The sequence below is a fragment of the Mustela putorius genome, unplaced genomic scaffold, assembly GCF_011764305.1.
Source record: "Mustela putorius furo isolate JIRA1106 unplaced genomic scaffold, ASM1176430v1.1 tig00000224_pilon_pilon_pilon, whole genome shotgun sequence".
NCBI classification, from domain to species: Eukaryota; Metazoa; Chordata; class Mammalia; order Carnivora; family Mustelidae; genus Mustela; species Mustela putorius.
Window position 1 is genome coordinate 32,779,760 of NW_025421321.1, and position 12,972 is coordinate 32,792,731.

A 12,972-nucleotide genomic window follows, 5' to 3' on the forward strand; every position below is an offset into this window, starting at 1 on the left:
GCTTAATTAGAAGCTTTAACCGTGCTTTTCTTGTTAGAAATTAAAGTACTGCCGTCAAACACAAAAAACATTGCTTTGATACATTTCTAACCAAGAACAGCAAAAATTAAAAATTTAATAACAAGAATTAAATGTAAAGTTTAAACTAAATTTTAATATTGTGGCTTTGTCTTGATTTAGACTCCTATTTAGAGTTACTTTCTATTTTTACAAAGTGATAATTTTCCATTTATAGAAGTAAAATGTTCCTTTTAAAAACATTTACTTAAAGAGGTAAGTCATCTAATAGTATTAAATAGTATCAATAAGTACACATATATGGCCAAAATCTGAAAGTGATATATATGAATGCCCATAATTGGCTGATACTAGCATATAGCATGGCTAACAAATATTAGTCCATGTTCTAGTTCTAGTTCTTTGAACAAAGCAATGTTCCCTCATTTCTAAAAATGAAGGGACTAAAGTCGAATGAAGAGAATTTTGGAGCTGTAAAAAATACAAGACCATCTGGTTCTAACATAAGAATTTATAAGGAATGTACATGTAGGACTATAGATTTAGTCCCATCGCCTTGATAGCAAAAGGAACAATTTTTAGCTTTGACAAGTAACTGGAATAGGGCTAGCATACATCCACCATTCCATACTTCCTAGAGACCCTGGCCAAATTAGCCAAGGAAAATCAACAAACTTTCAATTATTCTTACTCTTCTTAGGTCCCTTAGATTTTGGGATATTTTATTAGTAATATCAAAGTTTCAATAACGGGAACACACCCAAGCTTGGCTTTTACTTCTGTATCTAATAATCTGAAACCCATAATAAAACACTTTAGTAGTACTGTTTATACACTTAAATCACCCAAGATAAAGTTTTCTTAAATTCAAAATGGCATATAACCAATGATATATAACTTGCCATTCTTAAACTATGAGTAACATATGCTATGACAGCTACTTGTGGAACCTTTCATTGTAATTCTAATACATGTTGACAGGCGTTTGTTGGAAAGAAGTGTTAGAATCTTTCATGTTCTGAAGAGTCATGATTTTGAGTGGTTTAGAATCTTTAACAAAGCCAAGTTGCTAGATGGTGCTCTTGTACCCACCCTCCTTCTGTATTCTCTATATTTAAAATCTGAATAAAAAACAGAATTCTTCAAAATTAATTCCTAAAGTCATTCCTAAATTCACTTGAGAATGTGAAATGATATCTCTATAAAGTATATTCTAGTGCCTCAATTACTGGCCCGACCTGTTGATACTCAATTAAGTTAGCTGGTTTGATCTCATATATTCAGTTCTATCCCAATGTGATGATCTAACAAAAAGAACATTAAATAGCACATGGGGCACCCCTGGGTGGCTCAGTGGGTTAAAGCCTCTGCCTTCGGCTCAGGTCATGATCCCGGAGTCCTAGAATCTAGCCCTGCATCAGGCTCTCTGCTCAGTGGGGAGCCTGCTTCCCCCTCTCTCTGCCTGCCTCTCTGCCTACTTGTGATCTCTGCCTGTCAAATAAATAAAATCTTTAAAAAATTAAAAAAAAAAAAAGAACATTAAATAGCACAATTCTACCTGAGACTGGGAAAAAATGATAAGAAAAAAATCTTGCTAATAATAAGGCTGCTTCCTATAATACCTATTATTTTAAAACTCCGCTTGATCCTTAGAAAGTAAGCATGTTTTCATTGGCAGGGACCTTCCCTAGTTAAATTGTTTTAAAGAAACGCATTCTAAAATAGTGTTATTTTCTGTGTAGGCTGGGAAAACATAAAAAAAGAGCTATAAACTATATAGTTTTCTTATAAATAGTCTCATTAATTTGATAAAACATTCCAATCGCTTGTTGTTTAAAGTTTTTTTAATCAACTCTTCCCAAAGGAATGACTTTCTTTAACATATAATTGTCAGTTTCACTTAAAGAAGGAAAACTGGGAAATCAATTTTTGTTCAAACTGCTCCTTCAGCATAACATGTTTTTTTTCTTTTATTTACATTGCACACAGCCTCTTGCTTACTACCTACTAAACACAGAACTCCTGCCCTGAAAAATAAAAAGAAGCAAAACAAATACTAAACAAAGAGCAAATACAAAATATTATGTAAACATAATATTCTATTTTGATGGGGGAAGTGAATAGGCACAAAGGGATGCTGAGAAAAAAAAAAGAAAATGTTTTAAAACATGAAATGCTTCTTTTATGGTGAAAAATGGTGTGGACTGCATATATTATCTCTAATGAAACAGACTCCCATCTACACTAGAGTTTCCCTTTGGTTGATTTCAAAAGGATGACTCAAACAGAACTGTTTTGATATATTTGTGGAGGAGCCATTTTATGAAACCAATTAAGCTACCATGGAAGGGAGGTGAATTTATAGCAGTTTCTTGATAAGAGTGAAAATCTAATCCCCTTCTTTCATAATCAGCAGGATTAATAAGCAGCATTCTTCCATAAAAGAAAGGATAGAAGAAACAATGGAGCCAACAGGAATATGAGGTTACTACTGCCTGTCAATGACTTTAAGCCTTTTAATACAGCAGTGGAGGAAGTGAAGTCCACGTTCCCCTTCCCAAAATACAGGGCACCCCCTGTGCAAACACCTAGTCTTCCCCGTCAGGATAGCTAAATGACACACTGATATTCTACCACTTACAGGGACAAGATATTTTCATCCTGATGGGAAAGTAGTTAACATCTTTCACGCGGACAATATTTGCTCCTCTAAACTAGGGCTTCTCAACCTCAGCACTACCGATATTTTGATATTGTGGGGTGGCTGGCCTGTTCACTGCAGAAGGCTTGGTAGCACTCCTAGCCTTTCCACCCCTTAGGTGCCAGTGGCATCCCTACTTGTGATGATTGAAAATGTCCCACCTTCTCACCCTTCACCCTATGAGAACCACTGTTCTAATCTCAAATTGAGGATGACAGCTTGTTTTTAGGAGGGGAATTTCTCCTATTTTTGGCATAATGCTTGGTACATAGTAAGATAATTAACAAATGTTTGCTTTCTTACCTCATCATCTGATATCTTAAATGGTTATTACTAAGCCTTGTGTTAGGCAACGGCTTAGAAGGTAGCAGCAGTTTCAGTATTTTTTTAGACTTGATAAGAGTGGCTGGAAGTGAAAACTGAACTATCACCTTACCTTGATGGTGATTAATTATTAATATTTCTGTGCATTTAAAATATTTTAATATTGTAGCAACCTCTCTTAAGTGGTTGAAGGAAAGGGACTGGAGCTGGGGTGACCATAGAAGTAGTCTTACAGGATAGTGCTGGATAGTCTGACATTTGGAAAAAGGCTAATCCGTGAGGGCCAGATAAGCAAATATCTTCTTGACCTAGGGGGCCCATATCTAGAGAAATTAAAAGCAAGCTTTGGAAAGCATAGGGGAATCTTTTTAAATCAAAAGGGGTGTCAACTTGAATCAACCTTGGATTAAAGTCTATCTTGCACTTGCACAGAATGTTAATTAGCAAAGTGCTTTCACATAAGGTTATTTTATTTGACCCTCACAATAGCCCTGTGAATTAGATAGGAAAGTCTTATTAACTCCACTTGCCAGATAAGGGAACTGAGTGTGTTAGTCAGAAAGGCCACTACTGGGTTCAAGGTCAAAAAGGTAATATCTGGCAAAGCTAGAACTGAAACCCACATATTAATTCAACATACATTAACTCATTTATCCCCATTTTATAAATGGAGAAACTGTGGCTCCTACAAGTTAAGTAGTCTGGGTTTTCTGATACCACAAATCAAATCCCATACAAGATTGGATGGGGGTAATTCCTAAATAAGAACAGGAGACTCTACTATGGGTTAGGAGAGAGACTAGAAAGTATACCTGGATGAAATGAACTAAACAAGTTACACTCTGGTATGGAATAGTAACAACTATGCAACTATAACTAGTGTTTTTTGAGACTGTTTGAAACTGTCACTTCCTCACTGCTCACTGTATTTGTTAATCCTGTTTCCTGGTAGCAACCAACAATAAAAACTTCAGTAAATGAAGTGGACTTTGCATGGCTGTTTAAAAAATGGAAAGGGAGAAAGGAAACCAAGATGAAAAGCAGGTATTAGACTAAGGCAAATTCCTGGTACCATCGGAAAGAAAAACATATACTGGAAGTGAGTCAAGACAGCTTATGGACAGAAGTCTTCATGTACTCCCTAAAAAGTAACAACCAAGAAAAAACTACAGGGCAGTATTCCTGATTGGCTGACCTCAAACGATCACTTAATACCCTACACCTAGAAATGTATTTTAAAAGACTCAAATAAGGCCTCAAACATTTTTACTGTCTCTGCCCATATTTGGCCTGTGTGCAACCCTTTCAGATTTCCAAAGTTCCTAAAATGAGAATATGCTTCTCAGAAAGCAAGACTAGAAATTCCCTTAGGTTTAACCACTAAAATCCCAAGCAAAAGCAGCAAATTCAGTGGGCTTTGACAGCTATTTGGAACAAAAACATCGGATAAGTGTATATCCATGGAAAATTCTATCATTTTCTCAAGTCAGCACTCAACACTGGCAGTCAACTCACACTTAACGCTATTTTTTTTTCATAGTGGCTAACACTTACTGGGTTCTGTCCCTATGCCAAGCACTGTTCTAAGCACTTTACATGTATTAACTGATTTAATCCCCAGAACAACCTTAATGAGGTAGGAACTATTTCAATTCTTACTTTATAGATCAGAAAACTAAAGTTACTACTCTAGCTCTCTGGAACTGCTGAAATACAGAATTTAAAAGTCCATGGCAGGGGGTGGTACAGAGAGAACTACAATGGTAAACAACAAGCAAGAATATCCTTTAACTATTCCTAATATAAAATTTTAAAGAGAGTTTACAGGCTACATGTTACATGCTATTGTCCTAGCACGGAAATAAAGTAATACTGACTAGCTATTTTAAATTTTCTCAGTAATTCAACCAATTGTTTAAAGCTGAATTTAAAAGTCCCTTGAATAAAATTTAAACATGGAAAAAATGAATAAAATGGTTTCTTTGCCAACCACTTTAAATGTATACTAACCTATGAAATTAAAAATGAAACACTGAGCCCATCATCATCTTTTTATATTCCAACGGTAAACCATATTAATCTAATGTAGGTTATGGGCCCTTCCAAAAAGAGAATGATGTAATAATTATTTTGGACAGTTAAATTTCTCCCAGGAAGAGAATAACCTGGGTTTTCTCTAGACCTTATTTTTACTGAAACACTGACCAAGTTACATGCATTTTAAAAAAGGCAACAACAGGGGCGCCTGAGTGGCTGAGTCAGTTGAGCAACAGACTCCTGATTTCAACTCATGTCTTGTGGGATTGAGCCCTGATTCAAGCTCTGCACTCATTGGGGAGTCAGTGTGTCCCTTTTCCTCTGCTTCTCCCCCACCACCTGTGCACGTGTGCGCTCTCTCTCTCTCTCTCTCTCAAATAAATAAATAATTAAAAAGGGCAACAACAGTCTCAAAATATCTCCCCCAAGACATTTATTATTTATACAGGAGAAAACAAACTTCGCAGTGTTTTAACCTGGCCGACACCACTTTAATCAACTGATCAAGGATAACATTATGTATAATAAGACATCTGATATCATGTATCCTCTGATTAGGCTGCACCAAAGGACACACTGCTTCCATGGAATGTCACCAAAAAATGCATAATCATGTCCATCTAGTAACCAGAAAATGTCAGACCAATGCAAACGGACATTCTACAAAATAACTATCAGTACTCATTCAAAGTGCCAAAGTCATAAAAGACAAAGGAGGACTGAGAAATTCCCAGACTGGCAGAGATTAGGAGATGCAGTAACTGCCTGGGGTATGGGATCATGAAACAGAAAAAGACATTAGTGGAAAACTGGTTAAATTTGAATATGATCTATAGTTTAGTGAATCATATTGTACAGACATTAATCTCCTGGTTTTGATTAATATAATCTGATTATATAGACTGTTCACATTAGAGGAAGCTGAATAAAGGGTATATGTAAACTAGTCGAATTACTTTTCTGATTTTTCTATAAGCTAAAATTACTCCAAAATCAAAAGTAAAAATGGAACAATAAAAACAGAAAATACACAAAATAGCCCCTTTAATTAATAAAAGGCATTAAATAATGAATTCAATAAGTTGACCTTTCAGCCTTCTCACAACCTAAAAGTACAATTATTTCCATGCTATGCTGGTCCTATCAAGTCACAGAACCTCCCAAGCCTCCCATCCTTTCTCTGATGTGAAACTGCCAATCCACACAGCCCCTTGGTCAAGAAGGTTGTTATACAAGTATGGCCACTCAACAGACTAAGTGATACCAGACCCAAAGTGATCCATTTCCCACAATGACTAGAATTTTGCAGAACTATGTTTCATGGATTTTCCTTTAAGAAAGAAAAAGAAGTTATGACACAGAAGGGCAACTTTACTATTAATCTACTGTAGGTGCTTTATTAGAAAACACTCTGTAAACGCAATAGTATCATAGCTTCTGAATTAATGTATTTACATTTATTTTTCTTATCTATAAAGTCAGGGTTATAATAGTACCTACCTCATTAGGTTGTTCTGTGGATTAAGTCAGTTAATACATGTAAATTCAGTTAATATATGTACTTTTACAGGTAGAAATCTTTAATAGCGTTTGAATTTGAGTTCTGTCCACCTACACACATGAATGAATCCTCGTCTTAAATAGTTTATGAAAAGGAATAGAAAGGGAGCTGGGAGGAAGAAGAGTTAGGAAAAAGCAGCATCAAAGTGTAATTCTGGTATACTTCATTAAAACAAAATCTTGAAAAGTTATAAAGTCAAGGACTTTCCTGAATTATTCACTAAATTACTTCATTACAATGGTGTTTTCTTCGGATTAGAGAAGACACTGTAAAAGTTCAAGCTGTGACTGCCTACGGCCAACCCTGAGAATTCTGGCCCCTGATAGTCATGAGGGCTATATCCAGGGTCCTTCATGAATTCTTGATTCTATTAACCTATTCTGCGGCAAGTGATTTGCTCTACCTATAAAATGGTAATCGTATTTTCCACACTTCATAGAATTTGTTACCAGGGCTGAATGAGAACAACAAAGTTGCTTTGAGATTTGGATGTTGGGCCATCTGCTTGGTAAATTATTCAAACTGTGAGGGTTAAACCAGGGATTTTCCAGGACCTAATGTGATACAAATTTTTCTTTAAAAAAGTACTTGCTAAATACCCACTATATTTAGTTAGGCATACAAGTAGGTGTTACTAATACTTAGTAATTCTGTTCCATCATTTTAGATTTATTTTCTCAGAGATTCATCTCTATTTCTTGGTATCTAAACAAAAGTGTATAATCTATTATTGGTAGATAACTGACACCATGCAATTTCTAGTTTTCTACTACTTGTAACATGTAACAGGCTCTGAAATACAATCAAAGGCCTCAAAAATCATTGCAATTAGTGTCAAGGTTGAATGTGGTCTAAATGTTTGATTTTCAAAAACGGGGAAAAACAGCAACCTAAGTCAAGTCAGAGTTAGTGTTATGTATTCCCTGCTCTTAAAGGGAAGTTAACTTTAACTCTTTTATAGTTTCATAATTCCATTATAAATTCTATTAGTTGAAAATTCAAATTACAAATGAATCATCAATATTGTTTCTAAAGTAAGATCAGCTACCTATAGAAAGAGAACATTATTACAAGATGACAACTATTATTCATGTGACAAAAAGTTTTATCTTTTGAGAATTTTAGTTTTCTCTTTAGTTCATGAAAAGTTCTCAAAGTAGCGACTGATCTTTGTTTGACCAAATCATGTTTTCCCCATAAATTTTTATAGCAGTAATTTAGAGACATTGTGTGTGGGAGGCTAAGAACATCTATTTTTTAGCAGAGTGAATATTTTAAATCAGTGTGGTATTCCTACTTAACTTTTTTCATTAGGAAAATGATACATACATATATACAGCTGAGGTAGTTTTACAAATTTCCTCTTTCTACTCTGATTATTGTTATATTATCACATTACAAATACCCTAATTATGCAAAATTACTATGATCAATTTTTCCTCCTAATTTGCAACTTTTCCTATTATTTCCATTTTATATATGTACAAGAGACTGAATACTTCCCCTCACAAACAAATTAGAAAATCTGGCAAAAAATGAACACTAGGCAGCATGTCACTATTCTAGTAAAAAGATTCAATTTTTAATAAATTTCCTATAAAAAGAAAAATAAACCTCAATTATAACCCTTTCTTTGAATGAAAACACAATGCTTTAGAAAAGAATATTGGGAACTTATGATTGTTCATTTTAAAAGCAGAAAGGAATCCCCTCTCATCAAAGATCAGATCTAAAATTATTAAATCTCTTCCCATCATATCAGAGGAAGAACAACAAAACATTCAGGATAGGAACATGTCTTAAAATCTTTATAAAGCAAGACTCAATATTTTAAAAAAATCTTAATAATTTTTTCCTACCTTGTGAAAATGTCTAAATAGTAAATTGTATTTATTTCAAAAGCCTAGATCTCTTGAGAGAATTCAAGAGGAGATTTATGGTCAAACAACAAGATTCTGAATAAACTCTCAATAGCTAACCAAAGTACAACGACAGCACCATCATTCTGGCTCCCAAACAATTTTCTTTAGAGAGCAACAGAGTTCACAAATTTAATAATTCAAAAGAAAACAATGGACATTAAGTTCTAAGGCATGTAAAAAAAAAGCTATGTACACTAGCTTGGATTGGAAAAATATTACACATGAAGAGTTTGCAGGTTTCTGTTGACCAACACTCAAGAGGCAATAAACACCTATAGATATTTTTCTTAGGACTGATGGAGGTGAAATTAACAGTGTAAAGCCTCCCTAAAAACACAAAAGCCTCAGAGCTAGAGATTTATTCAAACCTTTCTCTAAGATAGAAGGAAATATAATTCATACATAACATACTTCTAAGGCTAAAAGTGAAAAAATTAAACATAAGCGATCTGATTATGATTCAAAAAGTTCCTCTTAGAGAACTTTACCTTTAACCTGAAGTACTGACAATGTGACACTTAAAATAAAGCTACAGAATACCTACCTCTTTATTCCATAAACAATCTTCTCACCAGTAGATAAAATCCAGACAGTATTAAAGCATCTCCCAATTACACTTGGAATCACACATGGAATAGCTGTCTGCTCAGTGTTCTTTCACTTAAGCACTTCATAATGTGTGTGGGTGGGCCTGTGTTACGCAAAATAGGTAAACACTATATAATTCTAAATTCTATTGGCTGAAGTAGGAACTCAGTTCTCCCTCATGTCCTCCCTAAGGAAGCTTATAGCCCAAAAGGGAAAAAACGGAAATAAGAGGGAAGCACAGAACAGTTTTTAACACAGGCTTAATTTCAAGTTATGGAATAAGACAGTATTCTATTTCTTAAAAGGCTGACTGAATTAACTATATAAACGCTCTAAAAATGTCAGAGGTATAACTACAATACCGAACTACCTTTCCATGATAGTGTAATAATCTATTTTTAACAGATTTAATATAAAAATCTGTTAAGAAATATGCCATTAAAAAAAAAAACCCAGAAGAATCAATGCAATTCACATATAAAGAAATAGTATCCATTTGGCATTATCTAATGAATCAGACTTTTTTGGTTTTGTTACAAAACACTACATTAACCCAGACGTAAGAACAGCTGAACATTCAATCACATTTTCAATTGATCATGTTTTTTTATTTCTAGTTTTGTATTTTAAAATAAATTAGATTTATCTGGTGCTCATGAACATGGAGAATCAACAGCAATACCCAGCGGTGAGTTGGGATTGTTTAACACTCCTCAAATAGCTACTGAGGGCACCCTACTTACTGACTTCAGCTGCTCTTGTAAACTTCATTTGAAGAGTTAATTCTCTGCTACTCCAAATTCCCCCATTCCTTCTAAGAAATGTGTTTTCCTAAGGTGAAGGGTTGTACATGGAACTCAGTTATTCCTCTACACAGTCAAAGGTGAACTTAATTACATTTAAGATTTCTTTTTTAAAGCATGCCAATTAAGTCACAAGAGTAAAGGCTAGTTCATGCCTGTTCAATGAGCTGCATATGCAAACCCATCCATACTCTCCACCCACTAACAGGGGCTGATATTCTCACAAAAGTGCTTTCAGTTGGCCTAAGTCTTATAATACCTTGTTACCTAACACCCTGGCATAAAATAAACCCCCCTCTATGTTATAGCTGCAAGTTTACTTCTCTTGCTTCCCAGCATTCCATATCTGCGTCATATCCCCTGAAGCTGTTCTTCAGTAAATCTGCATAATGCTTCCTTCGCCCCTTCTGCTGGCAGCAGGCCCACTTCAGTTACCATGAAGAAAATCTGCTCCAGTGGTCTGCTTTTGTCCAACTAGTGTAGATGCATGTCCAGTTCAGGAAATATATCTGTAAAAATGATCTATTCTATTCTATTCTATATTCTAATATTCTAAGATTTTGCTATTTGGTGATCCTGCCTTGTCATGTGATTCTGGGCTGATGAAACTGCTCAAGAAGCCAGACATGACAGGTCCAATACTCATACGAAATAGAATGCAGTTGTGACTATGCCTTAAACCTGAGTCTACAACAAAACCTGAGGACATGCCAGTCTTTAGACCAACATATCAACTCTCTTAATTTTGGGAGTGTGTTTCTTGCTCAACAACTAAGGTAAATGAGATATAAGTAGCTCCTGAACCACCTTAATGATTAACACTAGAGCATTAAGATCATAAAAGGTCCTTATGTATTTCAAGCTCTGTGTTTATACCAAATAGTCCCCTGAGGGAATATAGTTTTCTTAAAGAACTCTAAGAAAACTTTAAAGACAAAACCTCCATATTTTCTAAGTGAGTATGGTGAGTTATTTTTATGAGACAAAGACCCATATTCATAAGGGACAGAAGGGCTAGAATTAAATCCCCAAGCTCTTCTTTCCCAGTCTGAATTCTACTTTTTTCTTTTCCTTTTTTTTCAAGTTTTATTTATTTAAGTGATCTCTACACCAAATGTGAGGCTCGAACTCATGACTGCAAGGATCAAGGGTCAGATGATCTACCTACTAAACCAGCCAGATGCCCCTACTTTTTGCTTCTCACATGTGCTTTATTTATAAGAATGTATGATTAATAATACCATGTAGACCAGTCAAATACAAAAACAAAAACTTTAAGCACTTTTCTTGGTTGGTGGGAATCAAAGTTTCCAAATGTTGACAAATGGGCCTGAATTTCAGTGACCTTCCACCTACTCCATATCTAGCTTGGTTTACAGGTGTCTTAAACTTCCTGGTCTCTATCTACAATGTCTGAACTTCAGGCAAGTATCTCAGTTGAGCTTTAGGACCAGTGATAAACTTATAGTACCCTGAAAACTTTTAAAAATCATTCTGGAAAAAGGCTAAAGAAAACAAAGAATACTTACCTCATAATTTCTAGGTCTTTTCAGATGTTTCTTTTCTTATGGTCCTGTTTTTTTCTTATAAGTTTAGGTTTTTATTTCACCTTTGGACACAACTAACCTCTGAGAGCGTGCTTCTTCTCTATTGGTCTCTGAAAACTTCCATGGAAGCAATTAAGGACTTACTCCTCATACTCCCTTTACCTCTAGCTACGCCTACAGCAGGTGTGTAAATTATTTCATCCTTTAGTTCCGCCTCACTGATGATGTGTAGGTCATGTTCTTCTAACACATAAGCAAATTCATACAGATGGCATTGGCTACTCTATAACGTCTTTAGTGAGTATCTACATGTTCCTGGTTTTTCACTTGCCAAGTCCATCTACCTCCAATCCTTCTGAGAAAAAGACATAATGGAGCCAAAGATTTTTCAACAAGGAGGGGGGAAAGAAAAAAGGAAAAAGGAAGAAGGAATAAGGAGAAGAAGGAGAGGAAGAAGAAAAGGAAGAAGAAGGAAAAGAAAGTCACTGGTACTACTGTACCATATAATCACATTCTAAAGCTGGAAAGAACCTTAAAAAATATCCTTCCTATTCAACTTGCACAATTTTCCTTTCAATTCCCTCATTTTATAGATGAGATAAATCTATACCCAAAGAGGGTAAGTTATTTGATGAAGTTATAGGACTAAGTTGTGGAGCTAGCTAACAGACCTTCTGATTTCTTCTCTTCCCCCACCCCCTGATCTTTTGACTTCTATTTCATTAGTTTTGGAGTTTCATTAGTTTTGGAGGCAAGACCATAAGCACTAAAGAACAGAACAGTAACCCAACATGTAACTCATATCTTCTACTGTGCAAGTATTATCATATGAGACAGCCAAGTATTCACCTTTAGCTCTATTATTTGTTGTGCTGGTTGTTATATCAAAGGTACTGCCTCTAGGATGACCATAGTAAAAGATAAAAATAAGTATTAGCAAGGAGGTGGAAAAGGTGGAACCCTCAATCATTGCTGGTAGGAAAGTAAAACGGAGCAGTCATTTGGAAAACAGCCTGGCAGTTCCTTAAAAGAGTAAACATAAAGTTATCATACGACCAGAAATTCTACTCCTAGGTATATATCCAAGAGAAACGATAACATATGTTCACATACAGACTTATGGATAAATGTGCAAGGCACCATTATTCATATGGTCAGAGTGGAACAACCCAAATGTCCATCAACTGATGAATGAATAAACAAAATGTCATCTGTCCATACAACCGAATATTTGGTAATAAAAAGGAATAAAGACCTGTTAGAATAAAACACAAATGGTAACCAGACTTGAGAACTCCCTGAACAGTCATACAAAGTTTAATTTAGCTTATTAAGCAAGATAAGTGATGGTAACTTGACCTGGGTCACTTCTAAAAATCGTAAGCAAAACAGTTCTCCCAAATTGATAAGGGGTGAGCAGTAACCAGTTATCTTTAAGATAATTCCAAAATTGCAAGTTGTCACCGTAAAG

General features: G+C 35.1%; 1 protein-coding gene across 2 annotated transcripts in view; it reads right to left on the reverse strand.

Moving 5' to 3' along the window:
* The window catches only part of PELI1 (pellino E3 ubiquitin protein ligase 1), a 55,943-nt gene that overhangs the window by 17,806 nt on the left and 25,165 nt on the right, over positions 1 to 12,972 (reverse strand). The window contains exon 1 of one of the 2 annotated variants that reach the window (XM_045077909.1): positions 9,108 to 9,540. The exons of the other annotated variant lie outside the window; for it this stretch is intronic. The gene's annotated coding sequence lies outside the window, so the exon portion shown is untranslated. Of the gene's footprint in view, positions 1 to 9,107; positions 9,541 to 12,972 lie in introns of those variants that run through there. 2 annotated transcript variants of the gene reach the window in all.